Below are 25,170 nucleotides of genomic sequence, written 5' to 3'. Positions count from 1 at the left end.
GAGCAATGAGTTGTTAAACCAAAACGTGGGTTCTTCATCTGCAGAAGGCAGAAAATAACATCTTAACTGAGATTATGCTTCCTTACGCTTCTGTGCACATTTAAAACTTATCCCTCAGGTCCAACATTGCCAAGTTTTAATCCATGGAATTGAAGCTTACACCTTCTTCCCCAAGCACCTTTTGTCATCTCAAGCAGTCAAGGTATAGCTGATAGCAATGAAAAATGGCTTGCACAGGATGGGAGGGAATGTCACACACCCCAGATGAGCTACATCTCCCTGGGGCGCGAGGCAGTCAAGGAATGCAGCCTGAGCATGCTGTCCAGCCTTACGCCTATCCGAAATGCTCACATGTGCTACCCAGGGTGAAACAGATCAACAGATGGTCCATAATCCACATTCTCTACAAAAACGATCGTGTATGTCTCCTAATCTGTTAATGAGTGATAATAACATGTTTCTTTTGCTGTTCATAGGACTCTGATTGTGCCTTCTGGCAAGCATGAACAGACACCCTCTGCTTTCCTCTCTCCCTCTCTAATATTGCCTTTATTCAAGGTGAGAAAGGAAAGAGCCATGGTGTGCCATAAGCGGAGACAGTGCCTGAGAACCAACAGGAATCCTTCCTGTTGCTCTGTCAAACTTTTCTAAGTTTACAAGCATGCCTCTTCTCCTTTCAAACACTCTCTGGGTGCAGACAGGATCCTTTGCCATTTGTAATACAGATATTCAGGTCAAATTTTGCTGTCGGTTGTGCTGCCGTAACCCCAGCCAGCATCCAGACCCACCACCTAAATCTGATGAGCAGCCCTGTCATGGAGGCACTGGCAAGAGCAGATAGAACATAACCATCCTATTTTGTCATGAATGCTGCTGCAACAGTGATAGTCCACGTGGAAAACCACTGTCCTGCCAGAATTCTGGATTTTATCCTCTTTACCCTATAAGGGAGGCATGTGCAAGTCTGTTTCACCTTGAGAGCAGAGCTAACAAATGCTGTATGTGCCGGTGTCATGGTCAGGTTTTGACCATGAATATGTTCAGGAATAAATGCAAAACCAAACATGCTGAGGAAGGTGAGAGCAGGCAGTCCATATTTTATGATTTTTTTTTTTTTTCCAAGTGGGTGGGAGATTTCCTAAAATGTGGGAAGTTTCAGAGTGCATGGACAGGTGTGGGAGAGGCAGAGTGAGAGGTCTGCAGCCTGCTGCTTTCCACAGTGGGTTGGTACAGAGGTTTATTGCCAGCATTTGCTTATTTTCAGTGGTGTGTTAAGGAACAGTAGTTTGCATAGGTTTTGGAAGAGAAAGGTGAAAAGTACATTTCCATCTGTAGACAAGGACAGCTGGGCAAACTTTCAGATGAGACTGTCATAAAGTTTGGAGTCCTTAAGACCTCTGGCTAATCCGAAGAGCACTTCATATTTAGCCAGGACAAAAATTGGAGGTAGCACCCTCTCCTACTTGTTTTTTTCCTTCCACTGTGTTATCAAATCACTCCCCGCATATATACTGCATGGTGTGGGGTTTTTTAATCCCCTTGTGTGTACTCATCTCTTTAAGGATGGTATCTGTGATTCTCATGTTCACCCTGGAAGTCACCTGCTCTGCCTGCAGGGAAGTCTAGCACAAACAGCATGTATGGGAAGCATAGCTGAGCATGGAAATGGCCACAACAGATAACTGAATGTAGACCACCATCCAGGGAGGAGCGTCTGGGAGGAAGCTTAACAGCTGGAGAAGGAGTGGTTGGGTTATGGCAATGCAAGTGTTCCCATGGTGGCTTTTTCCTCACTGGAAGAGGCCAGCAAAGTTTGGCAATAGGGCTGGTTGGCAATACTTTGGCTACCTGAGCAGAGCAAGGAGAGATGAAGTCATGGTGATGGTGTGTAAGAGTTTCATGAGGAATGTGGAAATATAAATGAGGGTTGACATTTGAGCTGGCAAAAATCTAGAGCCAGCTCAGAAACCACAACCAGAGGTTTTTGTCTCTGCCATAGTGCAGACAGCGTCTTCCCACTCCAAACATCCACTTCCAGTAATGCAAAGGAAAAGGTTGCTCCCACAGCCCCCAACCCTTCTATGTCCTTTCTCCTCCATGACAAAAGTTAGGGGGGAGCTTATTCAGCTGCTTGATAATGCAACAGAGCTTGGACCGCTGTCAGAGCTTTCATCTGGTTTAGTAATTTATTGCTTAATTAAGTTAATATCGTGTTCTGCACTGAAGATATAGCTGTCAAGGCATTGCTTAATTAAGTTAATATCTTGTCCTGCACCAAGGCTGCGGCTGTCACGGCACAGCCAGCATCGCAGCTGGAGGAACGAGCAAGGAGCCAGTGGCTGAGGGGTCCAAGCCCTGTGCAGACATGCCCACGTCAGTCCGAGATTGCCCTCAGACCCGAGAGAAAGCTTTTTACCAGCCCGTCATGATCTCATGCTGGGCTGTGGTCCCGTGCGAACCCTGGGAACCTTCTCCCACATCCCTGATGGCCGCTGGGCTGGGGTGGGGTGGGCCGAGCGGGAAGTAAGCCTTCCTCGCCAGGGACGCATCTGGGTTCTCCATTTTGCCTCGGCCCCAGGAGGAATTCTTGGTCTTGCTTACCCGAACGGCTCACACACCTGCCCCAGTGAGTGCAGAGAGTTACACCCTGACCTGACCATCAGATACTCCTTTAAAACTGCTGTTTTATTGCTAGTGCAATGCTTTCCTTCCTCAGTCTCTTGCAGCTACCAGCTGTGCAGTCGTACAGAGCCGCGGAGGCAGAGCCTGGGCTATCTATCCTTTCATTCTCCCTCTCTCTGCAATCTCTTTGGCTCTTCAGCCACAGGTGAAGGACCGAGCAATCAGCAGAGCCAGCGGGAACTTAATTTGTGTCTAATCTTCTGCCATCATTCACCTAGTTTGATTGCACACCCTCGCAAAGTTCATCTGCAACAGTAGGTCAAACCCATATTCCTTAATAGTAGGAAATAGAAAGCAAACACATCCTGCCTCAGTTCTTGAACGCTTTAAAACAAAGATGTCCCAAATGTGATTTCATTTGTAAGTAGAGCAATTTTATTCTGCTTTTGGGTTTGTTTGGGTTTTTTTAAGGAAGTAAATATTTAAACAGTTTCTGCATCTGAAGTAAAATTTTTATGACCATCATTAGCATGTGTGCAGTTTTGAGTGAATTGGACCTAAAAATAAGCAGCATTCCTTTCCCTGGGGTAGATTTAGTGGGCACAGTGTTACTCACTGTTACATCACTTCAGTGGATTTCCTCAGACCTGAGGAAAATACTTTCAAGTTGTAAATTTTAATTTATACTATTAAAGGTGTACAGTTTTAAGCTGCGATTGTTGCCTCCTGAAAACAGTTTTATTCCTGTCTTCTGGCTGGTTTGTGTTTTTTTTTAATTAATTTGATTTACTTGTGGCAGTGGCAAATTTTAATGGGATTTCTTTTTAATTAAAGCGAAAGCATATGAATCCCAGAGGGTAGATTCTGCTTTTGTTGAAAACTGCCCTCATACAAATAGGATGCTGTTCCATTAACAATGCTGCAAGAAGTAGATTGAGGATTATCAGCAAGGCATGATAATAGCACAGTTCTGTTCTAAAAATGTCTGAGATTGAGACAGGCCCTTCTCCATCTTGATGTGCCTTTTATGAGAGAAGATAAAGGCAACTAAATATAGCAAGGATGGTAGCTGTAGCCGTTGATGAGGGAAGAAAATAAAAATAAAGCTAACAGTCTTTGTTATTTGGGAGAACTTAAATGCTAGGGTATCTTTTCAGTCCCAAACTAAATGCAAGCCTGTGCCGAGCCTCAGCCTCTCGTTCTTGTCCCCTGGACTTACATGTCTGTTTGTATGAAGTTGAGAGTGCTAACTTCAGGGTTGAGTGCCTAGAAAGCAGGTTTTAAAAGCAAAATATTGTATCAGGTTTTTTTTCTCCTCCCCCTAACAATATCATCACTTTACTTTGAAGAGAAAGAGAGGCAAGGAAGAGGTGAGCCCAGAGCTGGAGGAACCTGCCCAGCTTCCCTACTTACCAGCTCTTGTGTCTGTGACCTGCTGCACAACCCTGGAGACCAGCAGAAATACTGGATAAAGCCCTCATACTAGTTCAATTAATGGCAGATACCTCATCAACTCCACCGTGACCGGAATATCACCTGTTGCATTTCTCTGGGTATTTTGTTGTTATTGCCATGTGCCTTTATATTGCTGTGTACCACTTGCATTGTTCAGCTCCAATTCCCAGAAGAACCCTATTCTAAGCTTAAAAAAATAATAATTTTGTTTGATTAGATAAAAGGGAAAAAAAATCAGCTTACATATATGGGAAAATGCAAGATAAAACCTGTCAGAGGAAATTATATTATGTTTCTGTTAGGCTCAAAGAAATGTGTTTTGTATTGTGCAAACACAAAACAGTTTGCTCTCTTCCTGCACAGCTTGCCATCTTTTTTCTTTTTTTTATAAAGGTTAAGACCTAGAAAACAAGTGTTTTCTGGAACATTTTTATTTTACTAGTTACAGATTAAATAAATCTAGAAATACTTATCTCAGGTGCCCTTTTTCTCAGGGACTCTCACAAAATTAAGAAATACAGTGATTCGCAATCTGACTTTCTTGTATACCAGCATCCCAATCGCTTAGTCTTTGCAAGTCTCAAATAATTTGTAAATTACTTTGATAGCAAAGTAAGTAAAAATAAGTGACATCTCTCTGAACCTCATCAGCTTAAGGAGCTTGGTTAGGGAGCAAGCAAGATGAGAGAGATTTCAGTTCTGATTTTTTTAAAACTAAAATCTCATCCATAACGTTCTACAAAAGCAAACCTAAATCTTCTTTTGTGTATCCCACTTTTAATTCAGTAGCAAGAGCAAAATGAAAAATTCTGTTAACTAGGTGCCTTTCATGGCTTGGAGAATAATAAGATTGTGTTTTCTTTTTATCTATCACTACTGTGACTGTTCCATATGCTGTTAGTGGGTTTACTAATCTAAATTCCATATACCTCCCTCTTCACCAAAATGCCAGACAGTCCTTAAAAAAACTTAAATGAACATAGACTTGATGGGGTGAGAAAATCAGTAATTGCTGAGTCATGCCTCATTTTCCTGCAGTCCCAGCTGCTAACCTGTTCTTTCTTACTAATCAAGCGATAGAGGCTCTCATCTCAGCGTGTTTAGATATTTGCACCGCACTGCATATTTTATGATGGAAATCCCATGTGAGTTACTGTTGTGGATTTTTTTTATCAGCCTCTCTCTTCTATGGTTAATGGCTTGGCTGGAGTTTACAGAAACAGATACAGAAGAGACACTGCAGCAGAAAGAGTTTTCGTTTAGCTAACTTGGCATGCTGCTGTAATTATGTATTGCTGTAATTAATCCAACATCATCTACTGCAGAATCTGACCTGAGCAAGAAAAGTCACTGACCATGATGGCTAATCTTTTAATTGCAGGCAGACCATATACGAGCTTGCTGATGTTTCTCAGTGTTTGCAGAGAGTGGGACATGGGATGGTCATGCCCACCCCACCCCCAAACAGCCCCCTATGCAGTGGGAGACCCCAAGAAAAGTGATGCACAGGCTTTGCATGGCAGGTTTAGAAGAGATGAGTTTCGCATCTAGTACGCCTGAGGGCCCCAAGGTAACTAAGCTATATATGTCCTTCAGCACCTGAAAAGCCTTCACCACAACATGGGGAGCCTCTTGGGGGAGTTGTGACTGTAAATCTGGAATAGGGAAAAATGCTGCAAAGCCAGTGACCACAGTCTGAAATGAAAGCAAACCTAGAATTTTTCATGAAGAATTCAAAATTAACCTGGTGTGCGTGAAGTATTTTTAACCTTCTTTGCATTCTTTTAGTGAAATACTAGTTTGTCGTCTTGTTGCAAGTGTCCCTCAAACAGATAAAATCGCATAATGCTCCTGATTCAAGGATACATGAACTGAGGGCAAATTGTCACATAAGGCAAATGGTTGAACATGCACTGGAGATTTTCAGTATGCTTATGGAGCAGAATTTAGCAGCAAAATATTATGTTAGGCAATGAGACAGACCTCCCAGATAATACCTGCTCATTACGTCTGTCTTAGTCCAGGGGAAAAGCTTGTTTAAAATACAGTATTATGCACCATTTAGAGGTGGGAATTGCCGTTGGGGTACTTTCAGCACAAGTCCTGTCATGCACCTTTTGTATTGTTCTTTGAAATAGGAAACCCAGAGCTATGGCATATGGCTAAGATCTCTAAATTTACTTGAAGATACAGCCAGAAGGAGTTCTTGAAATACATTTGAGAACAAAAATAGGTTAAGACAAAGTATTTTGCCTTTGGGTTTTCCACTAATCATTTGGTTGCTTATGTTTAATATTATAAACCTGATTTTATTTCATAGTATTACCTTTACAGCTTCTGGGTCATGTTCTGCTTTTGCACACAGCATCCCTGGCTCTTACTAGCATACTTGAGAGCTGCACACTTTGGTTCTGGAGGGCTAAACTTGGCCATACAGAGACCACTGATATCTACACACTGTTGATTTCTGGCTGTTCATGAAGTAGTCCTGATGCACATGAAGATTTTCCTCTAATTTAAGGCATACTAAAAGCATATGTCTTGCAGATTATATTTCTGGTTAGGAACAAACAGAGTATTTTTAAATAGAACAGAATAACTTGTCATTGAGGTGACCTTAAAGATAAAACCTCCTGCACTTCATTGTAGCAGGTAAGTTTGGACTTTTCATGTGGAACATGTTTTCTTAGTTGCTCCCTGTGTGCCCCCAGGATTTATGACCTGATTATTACACTAGATTTACACCTATGAATTGTAAAGTCCATTAAATTGTCCAATGTTCTCTTATTCTTACATTGCGCAAAAAATACAGCAATGGAAATGTCTCCTTAGGCAGGACTTAATTGCCTGTGGAGTTGGGTTGCTTTATTTATTTTTTTTTCAGAAGGTTTTTATAAGTCTGTCGGAGCAAACTGTTGGATTTGTGCAAGAATGTTAATGGATCTTTTGCCTTTGAGTTGTTTTCAACAAATAAGACACCTGTTCTTGGCAGACCAAGAGCAGCGCTTTCCTGGTGCCTGCTTCCAGGGGAGTGGAGCGGTTTTGAAAGGGCCCTTAAATCCCTTACAAATTCAGGGTTGACAAATGCCATCAACAGTTAGAGCAGTTGTTAGTATAGTCTACTTAACCTGCAGCTGACCCTTTCTGCAAAAGATGGGGTTCACGACAGGTCAAGATTGAATAGGGAGAGCTCGAGCATTTCTGATTGACCAGGGGGAATGGTCAAGATTGGCCCCCAAGCACAGGTGGTTCAGGCAGGAGTGGGGTGTGATGCCTCCTTTGGAGGCACTCATGGCACTGTACAGCAAACATCTCCCCTTCAAATGGGTGAATGGCTCTGGCAGTTTGCACCCTGCCATCCTTCCCTGTCACACATCTCAAAGCACACCAGTCGTGAAACAAAATGCAGGGATCCCATCCCTCTGTTCTGTGTGTATGTCTGCCCCTTCGATCTTTTGAGTTAGGTGACAGGAGATGCTTATGTGGTCCTTCACATGCCCAGATATGCATCCAAAATGTGATGGGGTAAGAACACAATGAGAAGAGGTGAGACAAGTTAATTAAGATGAGAAGCTTAGTGTTGATCACAAGAGTATCATATCCTGCCACATAACTGGAATTCTGTCCATAACATCACCAAAATTTAGATGTCCTTTGTTGTATGAGCAAATATGCATTCCCTCTGCATGCCAAAGTGCACATTATGTGATGCACACTGTTCTGGGCTTGTAAGTGAGGAGGGTTCAGGGCCAACTGAGGCTAAAGGTTGTAGTTTGCATGTTTGCATGGTGCATAGGTACACTGCAGTGGCTTCCCAGACAGAACATCAGAAATTGTGTTACCACCATGCCATAGTGCTTACCAGCACTATAGGTTCACACAGGACAGGCAGAAACATGAGTGAAATATCTCTTTATTTAAAATTGTTTTGCCATATTCAGAGTTTCACTTTTAGTGAGGTTCATCTTCCCACGTCTTGTGAAGGTTAAACAGGCAAGAATGCTGGTGCTAATCAGACACTGAAATATTAGGAACTTTAAAAATACTTTCAACTGCTATCAGAGGGCTCAAGCAAAGGAGAGATGGAAGGTTGTCTGGATGGCTTGATGCAACCTTTTAATCCTCTGGAATCTCTTCCATGATCATCTTTAGCTTTCTTGTCATTGTCCATATCATTTTTTTTTTTTACTGTAGTGTATCTGACTCTGGAAGAAGTGAAGTAAGAGCACAAAAAACCTATGCTGAGCTATCAAACCAAATTACCAGGCTTTTAATTCATACAGTATGGTCCTCTCCAGGGAACTTTCAGACAAGGCAGCCAGATCACAGCCAGCCTTTCATTTCAGCCTTTGTTCTCAGCCCAGAGCACACCTTTTTGCATTTCAAGATTGTGGTTTATTTACAGATTTACGAAATAACTTTTCCATTAAAAATCATTGCGTAGAAAGTCAGGGAGCAAATGCCTCCATTATCTGGTTGTCTTAGAGGAAGGAGATAATCACAAGCATCTGTTTATCAGCTAGTACAAGTTGGAGCTCCATGCTTCCTCCTTGTCAGGAGAGGTGTATGTGCCCCTTGTTATGCAAGATATAAAAGTTTATTAAAAGATAGCTCACCTCCTTCCAGGTAGAGGATTTGAATATAAGTGTGCCAGAAGAAGTAATAAGTTACAAAAGCTACTTACATATCCGCACTGAAGCAGGGAAGTTTCAGAGGCTCCTTGATTACTTGTGCCTTGTTGAAAGGACCTTCAAAGCAAGGGAGACATTTTGAGGCATATAGAACAGAGGCTGTCCTTGTGGATGTTCTGAGACACAAAGATTTAGACTGTGCCTGTCTCCCACCCCACTCACTGGGAGGTGGTGCTGTGCTTCAGTCACTCACTTTTGCTTCCCTCGCAGTTCCAAGGGGTGTTTGCTTTGAAGCAGATACACCATCATCAAAGTGTACAGTCTAAGGCAGTCAGAAATTGCAGAGTGAGCAAGAAGAAAAATAAGGAGATAGGAAAAAAGTCAGTTGTTTTTTTCATACCACTGTCAGCTTCAGCTTCAGAAAGAGTGGATGAAAACGCTTGGGCAGGCAGGATGGATGGATCAGCAGTGCACTTCAAGGACAGGCAGAAGATTTCTCCCATCATTTTTGGACTTACACTTACTTGCTTCTCCTAAGGCAGTGTTGCTAAGATAGGGATTGGAAGTGGGGCAGAGAAAATGAGATGAAGTTTTCTTAGTTCGAAGTATTACATTGATATGACCCAAGAGAAGAAGAGAGAAAAAAATAACAAATGACAAAGTGTTTTCCTAGCACAACTGGCAAGTTTGTGAGAAACAGTGAACCTTGTCACTTAGGCTTCTTAATTTAACTGATTCAAGATCCTAACCATGTCTGGGAATATGCATAAATGTTTTTCTGCAGAAATACTTAATTTTAGTCATACTGTTCTGTGTCTTCAAAGCAGTAGCAGTCTCAAGAAGACCCATCCTTTTCCTAGATTATTTTTTGCTCTAAGTGTCCATGAATGAGCTTAATACAAAGTCACGATTCAGATTTTTATGGACAGTTACTTTTTTAAGTAAGAACTTTTGTCTCATACATTACTTCACATAATTTTTCAAGAACGTTACTTTCTCTTTTCATACCAGTTACCCCCTTGAATTTATACTTTTTTAAAACAGCATATGCTTTTTCCTTAAAGGCACATGAAAAATGTCCTTTTTGACTACTATAACTGTAATATATGCGTATTAAACTCTTTTAATGGAGCTTAAGGAATCATAGAGGATGCCCAAGGTGAAATGCAGCATGAGGGCAGTGAACAGTGGAGTAGTTGTCACTAAGAACAGCCCTTGTGTGTCGAAATGCACTTATGTTGTAATTAACCTATTAAAATGTCTAATAACACTTTAAAAGTTTCTCCAGTTTCTTTTGACCTTTGAGGTAGTCACACAGGTCAGTCACATACCTGTGGATTGAGGGAAGGGCTAGCAGTTTTACACAGTGCACCCTTTGGGGAGAATTCAGTACACACAACTGTGTTTAGCATAAGGAGGTGGTGTGGGGAGGAAGGACAAACCTAGACAGCAAACCATGTGTGCATGCTGTTATTTAAGATGGATGGCCCCTCATCCTGTCCTTTTACAACGTTAACAAACCAGCATCCCCCAGGACTTGACCTCTAAAAGGAGGCAGGCAAGGGGAGGTAGGGTTGCTCCTTGGATCCTCTCTTGCCTTTTCTGGTAGATCTTCAGGCACGGCTTTTAGGATCTCGCTTCAGGTGTTTATTTCATATGGAAAAAACATGGGGTGGATCTGCCCCAGGAGTGCCACAGGCACTCTGAAATTCATATTGCCTTTGCCTGTTTCTCCCCTGTAAAATGGGGCGTGGATTTAGCAAAGGTGCTTAATGTTTCAGCAGTGCCTTTGCTTTGTTCCCGTGAAGTCAGGTTCCCACTGAAGTTCTACACCCAGTTTCGATGAGATAAACTGTGATTAATGGATTAGGCAAAATTGGCCAGTGTTGGTGCTTTTGAAAAGGATTCCCCCCATAGCGCTTCTAAGATATACTAGACGGCATCTCTTACCTCTGGCAGAGAGAGTTCTGACTGAGCAGTGAGAAAAGGCCAGTGAAATCAGATGGATTAGGAGTCCTGGTAGGGAGAGCAGCAAAGAATGAGAAAAATGGGGATGGGCTGACAGGTTCTCAGTGGGCTTGGCTGGGAGTCCTGGGGTGCAGCATTTCATGTTTCTCCCTTAAACGGGTCTCTGTCACACCAGATGCACCCAGCCATTCCTGCTTAGGTTGGGGCAAATCCCTGTGCTTGCTCACAGTTTAGCTTACCTGCTGAGAGGAATACCAACACGTCCAGCTGCTGCCTGTAAACACAGGACAGAGTCCTGCACCTTCATGCAGTGCAAATAACCAGTCTTCCCTTTGTGCAGACATTTCTTTGATAATTGTCCTTTAGAGTAAAAGAGAATAGCTTTCCTTGTGACTCAACAAACAGACCTGGTTGTGCTTAACATGGGGTGATAACACTCACTATCAAGTGTGACGAAATGCCATCCAAGTCCTTCATCCTCATAAGCCAGTTGTGAAGAGGTAACAACGGTGTGATACATAAAGTGTCAGGAGGAATTGGAGCACTTACCTTACCTGGCAGGTAGGTTACAATTTCAAGTATCTACTGCCCCTCCTAAACAGGTGGCTGAGCTACTTGTAAAGCATTTCATGAGTCCCTGCCCTTTGTAGCATGATGCCCCCAGGCTATCCTTAACCACAGAGCAGCTGCACAAGAGACTGCCATTATTTGTGTACAGCTGATTAGCCACCACGCAGAAGAGAATATGAGCAAAATGTGTGGGGCCACGGCATCCTGCCCCAAATCTCCCCAATGCATGTGTCTGTTCAAAGGCTTTGCTTTTGTCTGCTGAGTGCCTGCTCTGCCTGTGAACAACATATCCCCCTTGTTCCAGTGACTTGGGCAGTGCCTAGCCTGCCTACAGGGTGGATGTGCTCAGCATTTCTATCAGCCCAGTTAAATCTTCCCTGAGCCCTTTCCAGCACTCAGGCATCCGCCAAGAAACAGGATACCCCAACATGGTGGCTTTGCTGAAAGTAGTGCCATGCTGAGTTGTGAGGAATGCTCTTTAATGAGAGGAAAGGATGCCAAGCAGTTCCCACTGTGCAGCTATATGATGTATAATGTAATTATGCTAATAATCCAGTCTGGTACTTCAGGGCAAAATTCAAGAGTCTATTATATCAAGAAGATATTTTCTGGGTTTTTTCCCCACTAACATGTATGAAGGCCAGGCACACTAGGTTACTCTTCATTAGTATCCTTCAGAGTAAGCATTCGTCCTGATCTGTCCTCCATTTCTTTTCCTTCTGGCCATAAACAATTGTCTCATCTGCCCCAGCAGTTATCAGGGAAAACCACAGTGGGACTGTCAGAAAAATTTATAAAACCTACAAAAATATAAGGCTCAGCCAAGAGAGAAACAAGTGGGATACGTTCCCCACTTCCTGTTTGGTTTTAACTTGAATTGTGCAATGGCAAATACTTCTCTCCAGCTGTCTGGAATTCTTTAATATCTTAGTGAAGACTACACACATTGACAAAACTGAATGTTGTGAACACCAGTTTTTAATTAATCATCTTGCTTCCTTCTTCCCTGCTGATACACCTCCACAGTCTTAACATCAGCCTTCATCTCTGAATGGAAGTTGGTGTGTCTGTTCCCTTTTGGCTCCTCCATACCTGTGACACTTGCTGGAGTTTCAGTTCCCTCCATCTGCCTCCACCCATTAATTGGGACCTCCAAAGGTGTCACCAGCATGTCCACAGCATCCCAGACCCTTGAAATTGTTCTCCCATGGAGTAAGGTGTAAACCTAAGAGGAAGCTCTCAAGGAGCCTTTCTTGCAGCCTTCCTGCCCAGGAAGATTTCCATGCTTAACCTACTAGAAATAAGGAAATAAGCTAGACTGAATGACAGCCACAGAGAAGTGCTCCAAGAGAAGTACAAACAGTGACTTTGTTTCATGTGCCTCCATTCCTTGCTTTTTCTCACCAACACCATTTGAAGGCAGTCACCTTACTGGTTGACTGTAATAGAAAAGTATTTCAATTAACTACACAAAGAAGCCTTGCACTGACCTTGACTTTCTTTTGCCACACTTAATACAAAAGGCGCAGGAGTAAAAGCACCATTAAAACCAAGCCCCAACTGTTTAAAGAATAGATACAGATGGAAAAGGGAAACACAAAAATGGTTTGTGCATTATCTCTGTCTGAGGCTTTTAGGCTACATAAAATGGACAGTCGTTCAGGAAGGTGCTTGTTTCCTAAATAAGCAGAGAAACCATTGAAGAGACATCAAAAGCTGGGAAATGGCATCTCAGAGAGGGAAGATGGTAGCAGTAAGGTAATTTTAACTGTCTCTAAAGATGTGTGTGGTTCCCTGTTGCTTGCTGCTTGCTCTCTTGTTCACAGGCTGGCTTTGGTAACTGTGCCATGCATTGCAACTCATTTCTGTGGAACTGCTTTGACCAGAGATCGGTTAAGCAACAAAAAGTTGCATTTCTCCCCAGCTGTATGCAGCATCCCTAGTAAGACGTGCTTTGTGGAGAATATACCTTGCTGGAAGCAGTGTAGAGGGAGCGCAGAGGGAAGCTGTGACCTCCTGGCAGGGAACAGCAGTGGGTGGGCAGGAGAGGGTGTGGAAGTGTTGCTATGCCTTCAGGATAGCCTTTGGGTGAGCTTGGCACACCTCAGCACCAGGCAGTCCATGCCTTCCTCCTACCCAGTGCTCTGGAACAGTGCCCATGGAGCAGTGGGGGGTGAGGAGGGCTCTTCAGATGAACCCCATGGAGGGAGAGACTTTCTGCCTCCAAGGTCACTGTGCCCTGTCTCGACTTGCAAGGGCCGGCTCAGGCACCGTCTGGGTGTCAGAGCCTGGTGTGCAGGCTTTACACTGCACATATACCTCCACAAAGCCCGTTCATGTGAGTGGCACAGCAGTGGAAGTGTACTCCTCAAGCGTGGTCGCTCCCAGCTGATGGACCTGGAAGCACAGGAGAACCCGATTTCGTAAGAGAAATTCCTAGGTGGAGTTATGTGCTGAGAAACTTGTTCAGCCTGCAATGTTTATCTTGTTTTGATGGTATTTTTTTGGTGGTGCTCCTTAGAAACCAGATGACTGCTTCCTTTCTGGCTCAACAAGGCACTCTTAAACAATACTAATCAAAGAGTGTCAGGGTTTCCTTTTAAATGTTGCTTCTGACTCTCTTAAGAGGTGGGCTGCTACTTGCAGCCAGCACCCTGGCTTATTACATCCAAAGGTGCTCCAGTTAGTCAAAGCGTCTGTTTCCGTACAACTTTGACTCTTACCTGTCCTTTGCTTTTGTTTGCAAATTACACAAGGTAGAAGGTTGAGTGTGTTTCGCTTTCCTTGCCAACGGCAACAGTAGTAGGAGCACACAATACGCTGTCCCTCTCTGTGTGAGGGCAGGAGTGTCTCTGAAATAGGCTGAAGGGACGTATAGGCAACTGACAAAACTGCAGTGCTGCATATAAGGTTAAGGAAGAGAAATCAGAGAATTGACCTCTTTCTTGTTTGTAACCTTTCAATTGAAAACCAGATCACATAATCTGTATGCTTTATGATTATTGTATAACCTACCAGATTTTAAAATGCGTGTGTTTGGTTTTGAATGAACGTATATCACTACTGAATGATTAGCTGCAGGAATCTTAACTTTCATGGATTGGTGCTGTAGCAGTTGTTCAGTCTTGCACTTTAGAAAATGTCTTGAAGTGTAACGTAGCTATTTCCAAGGACAAGAGTATCTCTCCATTTAGCGTTACCACCCAGTTCTGGGAAGTTTGAATCCTAGCTGAATGTTGGTGGTTGTCCGTGAAAGAGGGGTAAGATCAGTCTCTCTATCTGAATTGCTCTAATCTAGCCGATCTTCCTTCTTTTTGTGTTACGCTCATCACTGCAAATGGCAGCTGCACGCAGTGATAAAAAAGTCCTGCAAACAACATCGTATCTCATCCCAAAACTGTTGCATACACAGAAGCAACCTCTTGAACTGAATCTGGGATTTTAGACTAATTTATCAACATGTCTCTTCACATGTACTCAAATGACAGTGTTTCAGCTGTAAGAGTCCTCTATGGAAGGCACAGCTGGCCTCAGTACCTTGAGCCAAAGGAGCCTTTGTGGCTGTGTAATGAATAGCCACTTCTAGTATCCATACAGCACACCAGCCAGGCGGATGGAGGAGCTGGTGTAATAACCATATGGCTACCAGTTAAATACCAGTAGCAGATATTTTGTCTTAATGCATTGTGGCTGCTCAATGCAGGCAAAAAAGCAGCACATAACAAATGATGCTGCAAAGGCATCATGGTACAGCATTAGTCAGGGAATTAGTCCTACTGCTGGGTTTCCAGGCAGTTGCTAGTGCCTGGAGTTCTTTCATCCTTGAAAAGGCTCCATATCTTAAGTGAGACTCTTGTGCAATAGCAGCCTTTATCTATCCTGGCAGGTACAAAGTGAAATTCTGTGCAAGCCTCATGAAGTTATTGTCAACAGTAAGTGCATACTACCACACCAGAAACCCACTTGTGGGCACACACTGCAGCAATATATCTACTTGTGCACCAATACAGCCATACACACATGTGTGCATGAGTGTGCACAGACATCTATATGTTACTGGGTGTGTGTGCATCAAAGCAGCCTTCTGCCTCTTCCTCTCCCCCTGCAAAGGTTATTTTGCATAATTGTGCCCTACAGCAGTGACATCTGGCATAAGAGAGAGCTCTGACTAGGTCAGCCTCGGTCTGCTCTGGGCAGACGCTCATTAAGCACAATTAATGCTATGAAGGGAAAACTTCACTTGCCATAAAAAAAACTCAGATTTTGCTGCATGTTGGAAACACTGTAAGTGGGTGAAGCTACTTATTAGTACTAAATAGAGGCTACTGTCTTAGAGCCTCTGTTCAGCGGATGGGAGCAGGAGGTGTATGCACAGGCATCTGTAGTTATTGTCAGAGAAAGTCTTTTAGTAGAAAGCCTTCAGTGTAAGAATTTCTCTAGGTGTTCAAGAGGCAGGACAGTAACTTTTCATAGCTTATATATAAACAGTGCTTCATTATAACTAATTAATGAACAGAAAATTAGGGGATTTGTACAAATCCTGTTACAACATTTCTCTGTTTTTAAAGGGATTGGGCTAAAAGGCAGAAGAAAAGAATTACTGTACTGGAGAATTAGAGGAAAAGAGCGTGCCCTAAGGCAGTTGAGTGCTTTGCACGTGATGGGAGGATGTTGTAGCTGTTGAGATTTAAAATAGGATGAGACTTTGTGTATTGATAGAAAATGAAGAAATGATAGGGCGGGCTAGGGCAATGCTGAGCATTCATCAAAACTCTACATAAAATACGTGACACACCTGCAGCTACATTTGGCCAGAGTTGAATAAATGGAGTATTTATTAACTGAAATGACAGAGAAGAATTTGACATGGCTGGATTTTTATTGATGTTTGTCCAGCTGATTTTTACCTCTGTGAAAACCACGCTGCCAAGACCATTATGTTGTTATTGTATCTTTTCTTCTTGAGATGTATTTCTATGTGCAGCTTTGTCATGGGCTGTCGTGGTTTAACCCCAGCCAGCAACTAAGCACGACGCAGCCACTCACTCACTCCCCCCCCACACAGTGGGATGGGGGAGAAAATTGGGAAGAGAAGTAAAACTCGTGGGTTGAGATAAGAACGGTTTAATAGAACAGAAAAGAAGAAACTAATAATGATAATGATAACACTAATAAAATGACAACAGTAATGATAAAAGGATTGGAATGTACAGATGATGTGCAGTGCAATTGCTCACCACCCACTGATTGACACCCAGCTAGCCCAAGCAGTGATCCCCCGCCCCCACTCCCGAGTTCCTATATTAGATGTGACGTCCCATGGTATGGAATACACCGTTGGCCAGTTTGGGTCAGGTGCCCTGGCTGTGTCCTGTGCCAACCTCTTGTGCCCCTCCAGCTTTTGCAACAACTGAAAACATCAGTGTTACCAACATTCTTCGCATACTGAACTCAAAACATAGCACTGTACCAGCTACTAGGAAGACAGTTAACTCTATCCCAGCTGAAACCAGGACATGGGGTGAATTCACAGATCCTTGTTCTTTATCCACCAGTTGTTCTGCAGTGGTCTTTATATGAGGATACAGTGCCTGAATATGCCCTTTGGAGCCAAAGCTTGTCTTCCAAAGACCTGAGCAGGGTACACGCCATTAGCTGTTGCAGCTCACTGCAGGGAGGATAGGACCTAGACATGAAAAGACACAGTTTTGCAATAAAATGGAAGATCAAATCAAGGTAGGAAAAAGCCGTAAAGGAGTTAGGAGGGATGAGGCTAACACACTGCAACTTTCTAAGATTTTGGATTGAGTGGAGCTGGTCCCTGCTCCCGAGACTTACCCAAGTTATGTTGACAAGCTATTTACTTCGTACTTTTTGCACATGGATGCAAAACCTACCAGCTCTAAGGAAATGCAGATGAGTTTCAGGCTAATGTTTGACATTGCCAGCTTTTTCTCCAATTAATTGTGTGATTCAGTACATTATTTGGCACAATTATGTATGGTATTACTCCTATCCTCTAGGAAAAAAGCGAAAATATAACATAGAAGCCATAATAAAACCATACCATATGGCTGATGAACTTCTTCACATGGCTGGTGAACAGGAACGTCTTCATGTGGCGGGGGCTGCCTGGGACTTTCCAGTTGTGACTGTGTCTTTCCCTTTTCCCTCCTTCCATTCCTGGAGCTCTTGCAGTGAAAAAGTCAATGCACGTGAGACCCAGATGTAGGTTTTATGAGAAGCTTTAGGAGGAGCAGCGAGACCAAGGGAGCAGATGACAGCAGAAATTTTCCTCCATACCTAGCATCCCAGCCCCAGCAGAAAGCATGCCAATGGGCATTCCTTGTTCTGCAAGCGCCAAGACCCGCCTGACCATGCATGAATAGCCTGTGTTAAACCTTCGCAAGGCCTGTGTGGATTTCTTTGCTTCACAGCCCTGAAATCGACACGGCAGAGAGCCTTTGAATGCCTGCGGATAGCGTCAGCACTGCTCACCCACGCCTGACGCTGTGCCAGCAATGCCTGAACCATGCTCGGCCATGCAGCGGAGGTGCTGGCAGAGGGGCCAAGGCACAGCGGGGAGTGGGGTGTGAGAAGGGATGGGGCTGGTGTGGGGGTCAGGAGACGGCAGGAGCTGGTGCTGGTGGCAGGGGAGGCAGTGGTGATGTGGTGCTGGATCCGAGGAGGCTTGGATCCATATTTATGACAGTTATTTATTATTTATTGCATTCTGCAATAAAGCTTGGCAGGGCAGTGCTTGGGAGCTGGTGGTCTGAGAGGTGATTGATTTTGTGGCTGTGGTGGTATGGACTGCTCCGACACGAAGCATCAGAAAGAGCATGATGTGAAAGGAGAAGGGATTTTCCGCCCGAGTTCCCTACTGGGTTGTTGAAACTTTCTCCCGTGTAAGCAAAGTGGTTGCGTGAGTATCCTCAGTTTCGTTTTTCCCTTCTGGTGCCACTTCATGCAAAGGAAATGAGCTGCAAGTGTTTAGTTTGGCACTGTAACTTCGGTAATCATATCCAGGGCATAGAGTAGCATGGGCTGGTGCTTAATCATTCACTCATTAGATCAGTGTCAGTTCAGCTTCAAGACAAATAGAGGGTAAGAAATTGTGTCAGTCTGTCTGAAAGGAGCAGGTATGAGATGGTTTGGGAAGCACAACATACTTTCTGGGCTTCTTGGTGCACTAGCTCATTGCCTTTCCAGCACAGCTGTTGCTGCTGCTGCTACCAGTTTTAGAGAAAACGTCTGTACTTGAAGTGCCCATCTGCTTGCAGCTGTTGTCCTTTTTTAATTGGTGTAATCCTGTCGGATGAGTGTAGCACAACTGTGACCTTCTCCTGCACTGTCCGCCCAACTGCCAGCACCTCCTGTGTCACACACACTGGTTTTGTCCATATGCTTTCTGTAAAAATACCTTCCTTATGTACCCAGGGAGTCCCCTGAGGGCTGTCTTTACTTATGTGGCTATACAAAGAGGATTTCTCCACCTCCAGCTATGATTAATTACCAGTCAGGGCATTTCCAAATGGGATAGGGACACATGAACACCATTGTAGACACTGCTGGTAAGACCATACCTGCAACACCATATGCATTTCTGGCCACTCATGTTCCAAAAATGTGACTTGACGCTGCAGTGGATGCAGGGGGGGGTCTGTGTGGACAGCAGTGAGATGAAAGCCTGACATGCAATTTGAGATTAAAGGAGCTTTACTTGTTTAGTCTAGAAAAATGCAGATTGGGATATATCAGAAGTTTATATATGCATCAGGGAAAGAAAAACCAAGAACGGCAATAGGTAACTAAACCGAATGGTCAGTACTGGAAAAAGAACAAACAGGGATGAACTAGCCATTAGTAGATGTAGACTAGAAACTAGAAGCCAGCCCTTAAGGATCAGACTAACAATACCATGTCAACAGTGGGGACAAATTTTCTTTGCTGTTTTTAAGACGGAGCTTGAGTAGGTTCACGGAGGGGATGAGCTGACAGGCTTCCCTGCTATAACAGGTGATGCAACTGCATGACATAGGAGATCTTGTTTCCTTCTTGTATCAGTCTATTCACAACATGCATTTATTAAAGTTCCTGCAGGAGTTTTGCAGTGGAGCCTGAGATACTGCAAATGGAAAGTGCATTCGTGGATTTGAACTGTACACAAACACCACTTCAAACTATGAGCTGAACAAGTTTCACGGGATTGGGAGGGGGATGCCTAACCAGTGGCTTGGTAGCTGACCACCCAAGGTAAACATGGTGCTTAGGAAACTGCAGTGCCAATGTACGCAGGGTCATGTTTGCTCACTTGGAAGCTGAGTCCAGCCAGACATGAACCACTTTTTTTTTTTCCCTTTTTACTGAGATTACTTTTCAGCCATATCACCAGACAGACAACCAAAATCAGCATGGCCAGCAAGGAGGCGAGCAGGATTTCAGCAACTCCTTTAGCACTGGCTTGCACTGCCATGTGACCGTGGCTGCCTGCTCTCCTTGCATCAGTATCAAACCACAGTGTAATTGCTGTTGGGCTAATGAAAAGGCTGTTTTTCCATGGTGATGCTACACATGATCCTGACTGTGGTTATGTAAGTACTTGTGATATTTTCTGCCAAACCACAAGAGATTTCACTTTCATGATTAGTGCATAATCTCTTGTGTAGATGGCCCAGGGACAAGTTTGACATGTTACCTATGGAGGAACATCCTAGAAAAGCTGAGAAGGAGAATTGTTAGGCAGTCACTCAGTATCTTCCAGGACAGCCAGTTTACATCCATCCCACACTACCTTCTGATGCAGATGTGTTCCTCTTGTTCATTTTATACTGGGTGTCTCTGAGGTACTGAGTTAGGAAGCTATATATATAAAAAATCCCGGTTACAGTGAAGAATTTAAGGGAGTTTCCTCTTCTACTAATTGTTTCAGGATTTTTGTCATCTTTCCCACTTGTAAAAGTGTTTGGCTTTTGGTCTTTCAGAGGTTAAAAGGTGGGCAAGCAGCAGTTGGATCTGATTTGAAAAGAATATGAATGAGAATTCAGGATTTCCTGCTTAGGGAGAGCCGTGTGAATACCAGTGAATGAGCCCAGTCCAAAGCTCATTGCACTGTACAGTTAGTTACATACCCATTTAATTCCACGTGTTTTGAGCCATGCCTTAAAAGCACAGGTTGCTGAGATCCCAGAGCTAAGCTATGGCTTGCAAAATGTCTTCTTCCTGCATTTTTGGTGACAGGATTTATTTGACAACATGCTAGTAAGCTCTTACAGATCTTGACCAGGCCAAGTAATTTTCTGTATGATATGAAAATAATTCATGGCTCTGTATCATCCCTAGTTGTATGCAGTGCACACAATGATGTATTCAAGGGAAGTTTTGCATCCAATGGCTGATAAGCTCTTAGTCTTCTTGATCTCATGCATTCCTTCTGAGAATGTAGTCAAAATAACCACACTCCTGTATAGCTGCATTACAGAGTGTTTGGACACACTACCTTTTTCTTACACCCTTTCTTACTGCTTTTCCTTTCAAACAGAAGGTAGAAGATTGTGCTTCTCAAGTTTCTGTTGTTTATGTGATTCAATCTTTCCAGACAATGTTAGTCCAGCCCATAGTCACCTAGTTAGCCTTTTTAACCTTGCTTTTTCAGAATAAAGGCATTTTGTCTTGATGGGATAAGCTTTTCCAAATATTGAGAAAATATTTTGGTACTGAGCAACTTCTTGCCTACGCTTTTCTTGAAATACTCCTTATGGTATTACTCCTTGGAGCACTAAGTATCAGCTGATGTAATCACTACACACTGTGTTTTCTCAGAGATGACATTTTTTTGTTAGGAGGATGGACGTTTAATAATAGGAGCAGTGTTGTATCCACAGAGGTTTACTGTGCAACAAGGGAGACAGGTTTTGTAGAAAGAAGCAATACCTTTTATTAGCCTGAATGAAAGAAGTAAGAGAAAAGACCAATATTTTGGGCTTAGCACCCAATCATCAGCTCACATGCATGATAACTTAACTTTCTTCCATGAAGCCACAGGATATTTTCCAGGTTTGCATGCTGCAGGCTTCCCACTGAAGCCCCAGATAAAACTTCTCTGTTTTTTCCAGGCTTTTTCATTTGTGTAAGGAAATATGCTTAGCCTTTAGGATATGTGATTAGAAAAGACAGGCTCCTCATATTGCTGACATTGCATATTTTCGGTGTACTGTCTGAGATCTTGCATAAATTGTCTGGTGATAGAGATAACTTCAAATCTGATCTTTTGTGTCACATATAAAATAGAGATAATAAAATGATGTGCAACAGAAAAGAAGAGGTAAGATGAACAAAGTGATAAATTTAAATCAGGAGATTTAGAGACTGGTGGCTTTAAAATTTCTGGCTCACTCTCCTTTCCAGCCAGGAGGTTCCTGTAGGAGGACTCTTGCCATAGGGAGGGAGGAGCAGTACAGTAGAACCATAATAATAGTAGTAAAAATAATAATAATAAAGCAACAAATACTAGAAATACCTGTCACTCTTTCCTGAGCAGCTCACCAGACTGAATTCATGGGCTTTCTTATTCAGTCCTGCAGTTCTTGTTATTGCAATATTGTACTCATGGAGTTCAGTAATTGGAGACTGAGACTAGGCAGGATTAGACTCCTAAGTACTTTTGCCCAAATTTCAGATCATCAAACCAGGTATTTTGCTGTTGCCAAACCTTGCAATTATTTAAAGTCTCTGAGTAGACATTTCAAGGACTGAGAGAGCCTTTGGATCCTGTATAGCAGTGTCCTGTGTCAGCCAGGCTACATTCTGTACTACAGGTATGAATCCAGTTTTCTACCTTTTGTAAGGGAAAAACGGAGCATAGTGATGTATTATTTCTCCCACCAGTTTGGTGTTTGCACATTACATACAGCATGGCAAAACCAAAGGCATTTCAGGAAATTTCAAATGTCTTGGTGTCAAATGTCAGAAGTGGTGACCAGAGGAAGGGGAGCTGAGGTCTTCCTCACACTGCTGGGACAGTATCTGCAATACACTGCATGAGACATGGCATCTCAGTAAAGCACTGAGAGACAAGGAAAATGCAGTGAACCATTTTAATGGGAAGTAACATGAAAAATGATATTGAAAATCTTGGGTGTCTTTTCCTCTTGGATGCTTTGAATACCAAAATTAAAAAAGATACAATATGGGCACTTCTCTCACAGGCTCATTTTATGTGAAAGATTATTTTTCCTGCTTTCTCAAAGAAGAAAATAAATTAGCAAGTGTCCTCATAAGCACACTTTTTGCACTCAACTTGCAAAATACACTATAAACACCTTTCTGATAAAAGGCACGGTGAGATTAAGTGATTTTTCCCAAGACGTCAGAGCCTGGGACTGGATTTGATCTCATAAATTCCAGTCTAGTATTTTAGCCACTTGCTTTTTTCACAGCAGGAGGTTTCATCTCTTTGATGCCGTGTCTCATTTTCTTTACTCATGGACAACTGGAAGACAAACAACTTTTATGGCTTCATCAGCTTGAGTAAGTTCTTGACCTTATCCAAAGGCTTTGTATTTATTGGGAAATAAAAGGAAGTGTAGAGAGGCAGCACTGGTAAATCCTGTGCGGTCAGGTCTCACAGGAAGTCGAATGACCCTTGCTTGAGAAACACAAACCACAAAATGTGGGTGTGGTATTTACTGGTATGTGCTTTGCATTCTTCTGTGAGGACTGATGGCATTTTGCATCACTACTGTAAATCCTACCTACCTTTTCCAAGGAGATTTCAACACTAACTTCTCTGAAGACAATCTGCTGGAGAGAAACGCTGTGAGGGTTAGCATTTTGACTTCTGAGTGAGTCCTGGAAAACTCTCCCCTGGTGTTAATGATTTCTGGTAAGGGGGAGAAGGATGGGCTTTCAGGTGCGGTGACCATTCATTAGCGTGTACCATCAGTCTCAATAGACCTCTGCTTGGATGGCACAGTCATATCTCTTTGTGGCTTCCTTTTAGTATATATCTGTTTACTTTTTCTCCCTGAAGACAAGTGAACAATTGCATTAACTTTCTGATCTTGCTATGGGAATGTTTATATTAATTTCCTGTCATCAGCAGCTCTGTGATCTCTCATTTAAAACAGGCTATGGGGGGAAGCGGTTTCAGTAGTCCTGTTTTTTTATTAAAAAGAGAGCGGGGAAAGCCCAAAATGAAGGGGGACAAAGAAGGCTAACTTTTGCAGAAAGTAAGCAGGTTATATTTGTATGGGTGTAAGGTCACAAAAGTTCAGATTATGTGTTGTTAACTGTTTACCTGTATGAATGTTTCTTAATATAAAAGATGTAAAAGTGGCATTAATGCGTTGTTCACAGTTAGTTAACTATCCTAAATATGGCTGATATATCACAATATTTTTGTCTAGCAGTTTCTGAGCTATTCAAGAGCACTCAGTTCACCCACTTGGAAAATCAAAGATCAGAGGTCTTCTTTCTAAGAAGCTTGTTTAATATTCTACATTAGGCCAAAACATTTTGTCATTAATATTTGCCTTGGGATCTCCTAGGTTTCAGGTGTTTTGGCAGACTTAATTCTGCAGGCTCGTATCTTAGGACTTAGGTTGATCCATTCTGTATCTATATTCTCATTTACCTTCAGAATTAAATCCTGTGACACAGACTTCATCATGTAGGTAATGAGCAAGGCACACACCCTTTAACAAAAAAGGGAAGATAGTAGGAGGCTAGAAGATGAAGATGCATGTGGACAGGCTTGTTTCCATTGCACAGCAGTTGTTTGCATATCTGACCAAGGGAAGGTTCAAAGGATGTGTGGAATGGCCATTGCTCACCAAAATTCTTATTTCTACCCGTAGCCATACTGAAGTAACTTGATGTTACTTCAGCAGAAGGCACTTGATCTCTTTTGTGTTTGCAGCCTAAGTCCTCCTGTAATCCATGTTAGAGTCATGTCCAGATTCTTACTGAGGAACAGGATTTGTCCTTTGCTCTTTTTCTGGTTGTTATAAAAACATACTAATTGGTGAAATATTAGCCATGGTACCCAGGTTTGTTCTGTCTTAAATCACTTTCAGCTACTGAAGAAATAACCAAAGTAATTTGTTGCTTCCAGAATGGACTTCAGAGGTGTCAAAGCAAAAGGTCAAAATACAGAGAGAGGTGAAGGAAAAGAGAGTTCCTCCTATCTGGTTATCAAGGAAAGCCATCTCAGTAAGCTGAGCAAAAGCCAGGGCTGGATGTACTGCGCAGTCAAGGTTGTATAGAAATTTGTTAAAGCCACTGCTAAGTGATGTGTGTAGTGTATAATCTGAATAATTTTAAACAGATCTGCACTTTCACATTTTTTGAATTGGCACCATTTCTGTGTTAATTGTGTATGTGCAACAAATACCAGTATAGTAACAAATGTCTCAGCTGAGATGGAGCTCAGGTGTGTGTTTGTTTTTTGCCAAATACTTGGTGAAAACAGCACTTCAGTACTTCTCTAGGTTTTTTCCATGGCTGTCTATCACTTCACTGTCAAGAAAAGACAAAATATTTATGAGGAGGTATATTTTCCTCGGAATTTCTTTAACAAAACTACCGAGCGTGTGAGAGTGCTTTGGCTGGTATTCGTGCTGCAGTGGGACTTGCAGAACTGCGTTATAACTATTTTCAGTACACCAAGCCAATGGGGGAGCAGTGCTGTGCGCAGGTGCCTCAGTTCTCTGCTAGAAGTAGCTGTAGAGACAAGTCTTGCACAGTTCTTTCTGCATCCCTGTAATTTATTTGGGTGGGATTGCAGCAGTACAAGTACTGGAGATAAAATATTGAAGACCACTGAGTCAGATTTGAGTTAATATAAATCTAAAATTACTTCTTCCTCTACCAAAGCCGGGGCGGGGGGGGGGGGGGGGGGGGGGGGGCAGAGAACTATTTTGTT

This window comes from Haliaeetus leucocephalus, unplaced genomic scaffold (assembly GCF_000737465.1).
Source record: "Haliaeetus leucocephalus isolate CR32 unplaced genomic scaffold, Haliaeetus_leucocephalus-4.0 Scaffold605, whole genome shotgun sequence".
Lineage (NCBI taxonomy): Eukaryota > Metazoa > Chordata > Aves > Accipitriformes > Accipitridae > Haliaeetus > Haliaeetus leucocephalus.
Note: the sequence above shows the minus strand (reverse complement) of the source record.